Source organism: Carlito syrichta, unplaced genomic scaffold (assembly GCF_000164805.1).
Source record: "Carlito syrichta isolate Samal-C Ts95f unplaced genomic scaffold, Tarsius_syrichta-2.0.1 Scaffold306677, whole genome shotgun sequence".
Classification (NCBI taxonomy): Eukaryota; Metazoa; Chordata; class Mammalia; order Primates; family Tarsiidae; genus Carlito; species Carlito syrichta.
In genome coordinates, this window is record NW_007250773.1 from 634,290 (window position 1) to 644,035 (window position 9,746).

The 9,746-nt window shown below is 45.8% G+C and overlaps 1 pseudogene; it reads left to right on the plus strand.

Annotated features, from left to right (window-relative positions):
* The first annotated feature begins 4,872 nt into the window (after nucleotides 1-4,872).
* LOC110596086 lies at nucleotides 4,873-5,660 on the plus strand (annotated as a pseudogene).
* The last annotated feature ends 4,086 nt before the right edge of the window (nucleotides 5,661-9,746 follow it).

Sequence of the window (9,746 nt, forward strand, 5' to 3'; positions counted from 1 at the left end):
CCAGACTGGAGTGCAGTGGCCGCTCCCGGCCACCGCAGCCTCGACCTGATGGGCTCCGGCGATCCTTCCGCCTCAACCTTCCATGTAGCTGGAATTACAGGCGCGCGCAACCACGCCCAGCTGATTTTTTTTTATTTATTGTTGAGATGAGGTCTCCCTGCCCAGGCGGGTCTCGAACCCGTGGGCTCAGGCAATCCACTCACCTCAGCCTCCCAAAGGCGCGGGATTACAGGCTGAGCCACCGAGCCCGGCTTATTTTAATATTAATGTTCTTAAAGGTAATAAAAAAGTAGACTTTTTCAAAGTTATTTTTGTTCTGGAAATGAAAATTCCAGAATAAGTTCCAATAGTAGGTAAACCGTGTAAAGCATTCAGAGGTTTGTGTGACTAATATGACTTGAGCAATTTTCTTTCTTTCTTTCTTACTTTTTTTTTTTGAGTTGGAGTCTCACTCTGTCACCCAGACTGGAGTGCAGTGGCCGCTGCCGGCCATCGCAGCCTCGACCTGCTTGGCTCCGGCGATCCTTCCGCTTCAGCCTTCCAAGTAACTGGAACTACAGGTGCGCGCTACCATACCCGGCTAATTTTTTTTTTTGATTTATTGTAGAGATGAGGTCTCACCAAGTTGCCCAGGTGGATCTCGAACCCACGGGCTCAGGCAATCCACTCACCTCAGCCTCCCAAGGCGCGGGATTACAGGCTGAGCCACTGAGTCCAGCTGAGCAATTTTTTTAGTTTAATACTGATGAGTATTACAGTCTTCATATTTACTTATGGTCATCTGGTCATAGCAAGTATTTTTTATGACTCTTTTTCTGTAGTTCCTTTGTCCTTAGCAAGCACCTCCTCTGGTCATAGCTCCTTGACTGGTAGGATGGCTCAAGCCTTCATTTCTGAAGGGTCTGGCCTATTAACAGTCCTTTCTGAACTGCGTGCTGTGGTTTCTCCCTTGACTGTAATCACAGGACATGGGAACACTAACACAGTCTAGGGTTTACCCACATTCCAGTCATGCTTTTCCTTATCCCCATTGTGTAATAGCAACCCAATTTTCCCCTGATAGTCAAGATCAGTCACCCCAGTAAGTACAGTAATGCCCTATTTTGCCCATTGATTCATTGTTCTAAGGAGCCCAAAATGACCAGGTGGCAGTCTCAAATTCCAGCTTAGTGAAACCATTGTGGCGTCCTCTGGTGGAATCATTCCGACTTTTGGAACTAAAACTCCTAGTTTTAGTGGTCACCGGCAGTTTTAGTGGTCCCCAACCTTTTTGGCATCAGGGACTGATTTCATAGAACACAATTTTTCCACCGACCACGGTCGGGGGAAGGAGGATGGTGTCAGGATGATTCAAGTGCATGACGTTATTGTGCATTTTATTTTTTTTATTATTACATTGTAAAAGATAAATAATTATACAACTGATCATAATGCAGAATCAATGGGAGACTTGAACTTGTTTTCTGGCAACTAGCCGGTCCCATCTGAGGGTGATGGGAGAGAGTGACACCTGAAGTGTGTTGCTTATGTCCAACCTACTTCGTAATCTTGTCTTGCTCGCTGTCACTGCAGAAAACCCTGCTTCACAGGGATAGGATGTTGGCCCTGTAGGATGTTGGAAATGGAAGCAGGCTTTTCAGTGCTGATCTGACAGGAAGTGGAGCTCAGGTGGTCATGCAGGTCGATGGGGAGCGGCTGGAAGGACAAACGAAGATTCCTGCCGCTCACTTCTTGCAGTGCAACCCAGTTCCTAATAGGCCACAGACCAGTACCAGTCTGTGGCCCAGGGGTTGGGGACCTCCACTCTAGACTATCAGAACCCAGAGTCTCAGGGATAGGAAGCAAACATGTTTGCTAGCAGATCACTAAGGAATGATCATGAAAGGAGCCATGTCCAGTGTCATCACCACCTTACTTCCCAGACTCATGAATCTTGACTATAGAAGAAAGAGCACCATCAATGTTACTTTTTTGACTTAGAGCACATGCCTCATTGTGGAGGACACTGCCTCAGCCTTATAAGGTGTACTACGTGCTGTCTAACCAGTACCATAAATGAGTATTCAACAGGCCATTCTGCCATTCTATCAGGCCAGTGGCTTTAAGATGAGGGGGACAGGTAAGACTGGAGAATTCTCTGAACATGGATCCATTTCTGTACTTCTTTTTTTTTTTTTGAGTCAGAGTCTCACTCTGTCACCCAAGCTGCAGTGCAGTGGCACGCTCACAGCCACCGCAGTCTCAGCCTGCTAGACTCAGGTGATACTTCCACCTCAGCCTTCTAATTAGCTGGAACCACAGGTGCGCACCACCATGCTTGGCTACTTTTTTGATTTTTATTGTAGAGACGAGGTCTCACCAAGTTGCCCAGGCTGGTCTGGAACCCATGGACTCAGGCAATCCTTTTGCCTCCACCTCCCAAAATGCTGAGTGACAGGAGTGAGCCTCCACGCCTGGCTTGTATTTCATTTCTATACAAAGACTTCCTGCATCAGAAGTGGTGCTGTAAGCCAGACTCGGTGGCTCAGCCTGTAATCCCAGCACTTTGGGAGACTGAGATGAATGGATTGCCTGAGCCTGCGGGTTCGAGACCCGCCTGGGCAACCTGGCAAGACCTCATCTCTACAATAAATCAAAAAATCAGCTGGGCATGGTGGTGCGCGCCTGTAGTTCCAGCTACTTGGAAGGCTGAGGTGGAAGGATCACCGGAGCCCAGCAGGTTGAAGTGGTGCTGTGTGGAAAACCATGACAGTGGATAAGCCCTTTCATAAAGTCATGGATGGTGGTTTTGGCGTAAGTTTTATGTACAGGGAAAGAAAATTCACATAGAGAGTATCTATTCCAGTGAGAACAAAGTGTGCTCCTTCCATGATGGAAGTGGTCCAACATAATAAATCAGCTCCATGTAGATGGTCATTCTAAACAGGAGACTCAGCTGTGATTTACTCTCGCAACAAAAAACTGGAATTCACAAACCAAACTGGAATCCATCAGGAGAAGGATCCATTATTCAGTCTCACCACCTTTAACTTTGATGATATGGGTATCCTGCAGAAGAAGCTGGCACCTCTCTCTCTCTCTTTTTTTTTTTTGAGTCAGAGTCTCACTCTGTTGCCCAGGCTGGAGTGCAGTGGCCCTCTCACAGCCACTGCAGCATTGACCTGCTGGGCTCAGGCAATCCTTCTGCCTCACCTTCCATGTAGCTGAACTACAGGTGTTCACTACCACGCCCGTCTAATTTTTTTTATTGATTGAGAGATGAGGTTTCACCAAGTTGCCCAGGATGATCTCGAACCCCTGGGCTCAGGAAATCCTCTCATCTCCAGATGAGATGAAGTACTCTGGAAGTACAAGAGGATTCAGGGTACTATACTGGTCTATAGGATTCTTGTAATCAGTCTTCAGCTCATCAAATGCTATAATGTGCCAGATGGCAAAGAAGAAACAAAACTAAAGATTGATTACAAGAATCCTATAGACTAGTGTAATACCCTGAATCCTCTTGTACTTCCAGAGTACCTCATCCATCTGGAGATGAGTACTTCATCCAGGCTAATTTTTTTTTAATTGTGGAGATGAGGACTCCCCATGTTTCCCATGCTGGTCTTGAACTCCTGGACCTAGGCAGTCTTCCCGCCTCAGCCTGCCAAAGTGCTGGGATGACAGACATGAGCCACTGCACCCAGCTGAAGCTGGCACCTCTTATCACAAAGCTAAATGTGTCAGGCCCAGGAGTCAAGAAGCTGATGTGGGCAATGGGGAGCTACTGCAGATTCTATCCCACATCAAGGAAGTGAGCCAACAGATAAGTAACATGTGCATAGTGAGCACAACACTTGGTACCCTGCACTGACTCTCAGAGAGGAAACAATATACCCGCTACTCCCCTTCTACCTTACAGATCTCAGGCAAGGTGTCTCCTGCAGCCCACGCAAAGAACATACAGGGACGGGAATTCTGGGAAATGTAGTTCAGCCTAGCCAAGTTGACACATTACACAGACTCCATGGAAGACGGTAAATGCTTTGGCGAAAAAAAAAAAAAAACTGGGAGAAGGGGTGGATTTCAACTGGTAATGGTGGGGAAGGCATCAGTAAGAAAGTAACAGTCGCCAGGTGTGGTGGCTCACGCCTGTAATCTCAGCACTTTGGCCAGCTGAGGCAGGAGGACTGCCTAAACCCAGGAGTTCAAGTCCAGCCCGGGAAACATGGGGAGACCTCGCCCCCACAATTAAGAAAAAAAAAATTAACCTGGTGTGGTGATTCACATCTGTGGTTGCAGCTACTTGAAAGGCTGAAGCGGGTGGGTCTCTGTGGCTCAGCCTGTAATCCCAGAACTTTGGAGGCCAAGGCGAGTGGATTTCCTGAGCCTGTGGGTTCGAGACCAGCCTGGGCAAATTTTGATTTCTACAATAAATAAAAAATAGCCTGGCGTGGTAGCGCGCCTACAGTTCCAGCTACTTGGAAGGCTGAGGCGGAAAGATCGCCGGAGCCCAGCAGGTTGAGGTTGCGGTGGCTGGGAGCGGAGTCCAACTGGGAAGGAAGGAAGGAAGGAGGAAGGGAGGGAGGGAGGAAGGAAGGAAGGAAAGAAGGAAGGAAAGGAGGAAAGAAGGAAGAAAGAAAGAAGGAAGGAAGGAAAGAACGAAGGAAGGAAGAAAGGAAGGGAAGGGAAGGGAAGGAAGGAAGAAAGGAAGAGTGAAGCGGAAGGATCCTCTGGGCCCAACAGCCAATCGGTCGAGGCTGGGGTAGTCGTGATCATGCCCCTGCGCTCCAGCCTAAGCGACAAAGTAAGACTTCAACTTAAAAAAAAATAGTGAAAGGGCCCCTCACCGCCATCCCCTCTGGCCTGGGCCGCCCTGCTCTCCCCACGGCCATGGCCTTCACATTCACGACCCTCTGCTATGCGCTGGCGCTGCTGCTCACCGCCACATTCATCTTCGCCATCTGGCACATTATACCATTTGATGAGCTGATGACTAATTACAAGAATCCTATAGACCACTGTCATACCCTGAATCCAATCCTGTAACTAACCTACCCATCTGCCTGCTGTCCATCACTTGACGGTAGTTCCCACGCTTACCTGTCCCTTCGTGATAATGTGAAGCAGACCACCGCTCCACCTTAATGACCTTCCCCCATCAAAGGAAGGGATTAAAAGGACTCAACCGTTTGCCATTGCCATGGCCATTGCCAGGCCATTGCCTTGTTAAGCTATGGTGTGGCCATGTGCTCTTTGAGCTATAGTCGGGCCATTTTTTCTGGTTTTGGCCCCATCGCCTACCTTGGGGAGCTGAATCTCTTTCACCCTCTCTCTCATATTTACTTTCTAAATAAATGATACTACTAATATAAAAACAATACCCTGAATCCTCTTGTACTTCCAGAGTACCTCATCCATGCTTTCTTCTGTGTCATGTTTCTTTGTGCAGCAGAGTGGATCAACCAGGTCTCAGTGTGGTCCTCTTGGCCTATCATATTTGGAGACATAAAAGTAGATCAGCAATGAGCGGATCAGAACCCTGTGACCCCACAACCATTATGAATGCAGATATTCTAGCGTATTGTCAGAAAGAAGGATGGTGCGAATTAGATTTTTATCTTCTAGCATTTTTTTTTTACTGCCTATATGGCATGATCTATGTTTAGATGAGCTCCTAGGACAACACACAGAAGAATGGGTCCAGTTATGTGCATGCAAAAAGCCACCAAATGAAGGGATTCTTTTTTTTTTTTCTTTTTTGAGTTGGAGTCTCACTCTGTTGCCCATAACTGGGTCCAGTTATATGCATGCAAAAAGCCACCAAATGAAGGGATTCTTTTTTTTTTTTTTTTTTTTGAGTTAGAGTCTCACTCTGTTGCCCAGCCTCGACCTGCTGGGCTCCGGCGATCCTTCCGCCTCAGCCTTCCGAGTAGCAAGAATTACAGGCGTGCACTACCACGCCCGGCTAATTTTTTGATTTATTGTAGAGATGAGGTCTCGCCTGCCCAGGCGAGTCTCGAACCCGCGGGCTCAGGCAGTCCACTCACCTCAGCCTCCCAAAGGCGCAGGATTACAGGCTGAGTCACCGAGCCCGGCCAAATGAAGGGTTTCTATCCAGCAAGATCTTGTTTCCAAGAGTAGCCTATGGAATCTGATCAGTTACTTTTAAAAATGACTCATTTTTTAAATGTTTCCACATTTTTTGCTTGTGGAAAGACCGTTTTTATATGTAATACTTGGACAAAGAATTTAAATGGAATTATGTATAAATTAATATAAAATGATTACCTCTGGTGTTGACAGGGTTGAACTTGCACACCTTAAGGAACAGCTATAGCTAGGCTCGGTGGCTCAGCCTGTAATCCCCCGCCTTGGGAGGCTGAGGTGAGTGGATTGCCTGAGCCCGCGGGTTCGAGACCCGCTTGGGCCACTTGGCGAGACCTCATCTCTACAATTAGCCAAAAATTAGCCGGGCGTGGTAGCATGCACCTGTAGTTCCAGCTACTCAGAAGGATGAGGTGAAACGCCGGAGCCCAGCAAGTCGAGGCTGCAGTGGCCAGGAGTGTGCCACTGTACTCCAGTCTGGGCGACAGAGTGAGATTCCAACTCAAAAAAAAAAAAACAAAAAACAAAAGAAACAGCCATTATCCTCTGATGATGCATTAATTCCTGACTATCTTAGTCCACTGGAAACTTTTGTTTATAGAAACTTGTAGAGCTCATTCTGGTTTTATGAAACGGCATTTAACTATAGATTAGCTGCAGATGTCAAGTGATTTTGATGAACTGAAAATGTATTTCTGACTTGTGAGAAACTTCAGGGATTTCCTCATCTGTTATGTAGGTGATTATATATGGATACATTTACAAAAATAAGAAGAGTGGGATTTTTTTACCTTTGACTTGATTATTATTTATCCCTGTATATTGCATGAATGAGATTTTTGCATATTTCCATGAGAGTAAAAAATATACTTGCTTTAATTCTTAAGCATAAGTGAACATGATATAAAAATAGATGCTGAATTACTTGTGAAGAATGCATTTAAAGCTATTTTAAATGTGTTTTTATTTGTAAGACAATTAATTATAAGAAAATTGGTTATTATGCTTGCTGTATTAATCTGGTGGTAAAGATATTCTTAAGAATTTGCAAATACTTTCGATTTTCAAAACTGAATGAGAGAAAATTGTATAACCTGCTGTTCCTTTAGTGCAATACAATAAAACTCTGAAATTAAGACTCACTTTCAAAGCCGGGCTCGGTGGCTCAGCCTGTAATCCCGAGCCTTTGGGAGGCTGAGGTGAGTGGATTGCCTGAGCCCGTGGGTTCGAGACCCGCCTGGGCAACTTGGCAAGACCTCATCTCTACAATAAATCAAAAAATCAGCCGGGCGTGGTAGCGAATGCCTGTAATTCTGGCTACTCGGAAGGCTGAGGCGAAGGGATCACCGGAGCCCAGCAGGTCGAGGCTGCGGTGGCCGGGAGTGACACTGCACTCCAGTCAGGGGACCGAGTGAGACTCCAACTCAAAAAAAAGACTCACTTTCAGTGCATTGTTTGAGATTACAAATAGCTTTTTCTTCAACTTGTTTAATCTACAATAAAGACATATTATTGTCATTTAAAAAGTTTATTAGTATTAAATTATTTGGCAAAGCACAGTGGCTCATGCTGTAATCCCAGCACTTTGGGAGGCTGAGGCAAGAGGATCGCTTGAGGCTAGGAGTTCAAGACCAGTCTGGGCAGCATAGTGAAACCCTGTCTCTATTTTTTATTTTAAAATAAAATAGGCCGGGGTCAGTGCCTCAGCTTGTAATTCCAGCACTTTGGGAGGCCGAAGCAAGTGGATTGCCTGAGCTCAGGGGTTCAAGACTAGCCTGGGCAACTTGGTGAAACCTCATCTCTACAATAAATCAAAAAATTAGCCGAGCGTGGTTGCACTTGTCTGTAGTTCCAGTTAGTTGGAAGGCCAAGGTGAAAGGATCGCTGGAGCCCAGCAGGTCAATCCTGGGGTGGCCAAGAGTGTGCCACTGCTCCCCAGCCTGGATGACAGAGTGAGACTCCAAATCAAAATAAATAAATAAAATTAAAAATGTTTAAATTATTAAATTACTATGGAGCATTTTTATTAAATGCTTATATAAAATGCCATTTAAAAAATATATTCAGTACATTATATGATTTATAAAACCCTTACAATAATAGTTCAGATGTGAATTCAGGAAATTTTTATATGTCATTATTTTAATTTCATTCCCTCCAGGTGCAATGATTCCACAGCATCACTTGATTCTACTAGGTTAGTAAATCTTAGATTTCCAAAGTAAATTTTTTAATTTCATATGTCTTTAGCTGCAATTCCTCTCTGCAACTTAATCTAAATGCGTATTTTATTTTCATATTATGAATTAAAACATATTGTATGTTTATTATTAAGATTACAAAGTATTACTTTGTCCCAGTGGTCAATTTTAGCCCCGCAATCAGGCATGGTGGCTCTCAACTATAATCCCAGCACTTTGGGAGGCAGAGGCAAGAGGATTGCCTGAGCCCAGGGGTTCGAGACAGCCTGGGCAACTTGGTGAGACCTTGTCTCTACAATAAATAAAAAGGAGCCAGGCTCGGTGCCTCCGCCTGTAATCCCGTGCTTTGGGAGGCTGAGGTGAGTGGATTGCCTGAGCCCGCGGGTTCAAGACCCGCCTGGACAACTTGGTGAGCCCTCATCTCTACAATAAATCAAAAATCAGCCGGGCGTGGTAGCGCACGCCTGTAGTTCCAGCTACTTGGAAGGCTGAGGCAGAAGGATCGCCTGAGCCCGGCAGGTCGAGGCTGCGGTGGCCGGGAGCGGCCACTGCACACCAGTCTGGGTGACAGAGTGAGACTCCAATTCAAATAATAATAATAATAATAAAGTTAGCCGGCTGTGGTAGCACAAGACTGTAATTCCAGCTACCTGGAAGGCTGAGGTGGAAGGATCACCTGAGCCCAGCAGGTCGAGGCTATAGTGGCTTTGAGTGTGCCACTGCACTCCAGCCTGGGCGACAGTGAGACTTTGACTCAAAAAAAAAAAAAAAAAAAATTAGCATCGCTATTAGTGAGATGAGATATTTTGGTGTTTCCTAATGTATACAAGATAACATATACAATGTCATTCGCTGTATTCTAGCCAGAAATGTTTAACTTGAATATATGTAAGCCTTTATCTTGAACTTCCAGTTTCCAGGAAATACAAAGGTAGAAGAATAAGTGAAATGGCTTCAGGCAGAAGCTACAGGACAGACTCAGATGTGGTGCCTTCTATAGGGCATTGATGTCTTCAGCAAGTCAGTATCATGGGGAAAATGAGGGGGATCCTTCCAGAGTTAGAGTCTATCAATACCATTTCTTCCCTACTTTAAAGTGACCCTTGGCCCCTTGTTCTGACTGAAAATGAGACAGCAGCTGAGAGAGCTGTAGGGAGTGGCCCTCTGCATACCTACATCAGCACTGTCTCACTGGGGGGGGGGCTGTTCTCCACATCAACCCCAGTTGACTGGAGCATCTCAAGTCTTTGGCTCCCACCTAGAGCTTTCTTGTGATGATGAGGCCTGAGATGCTCTGGTGTGTTGGGTGCCCATGCATTTATAAGCCAAAACAAAGGAGAGGTAGTGCCTCCTGGAGCAAATTTTTGGCCAATAAGAAACAAGAACGAACACTGGGCTTGGTGGCTCAGCCTGTAATCCCGTGCCTTTGGGAGGCTGAGGTGAGTGAATTGCCTGAGC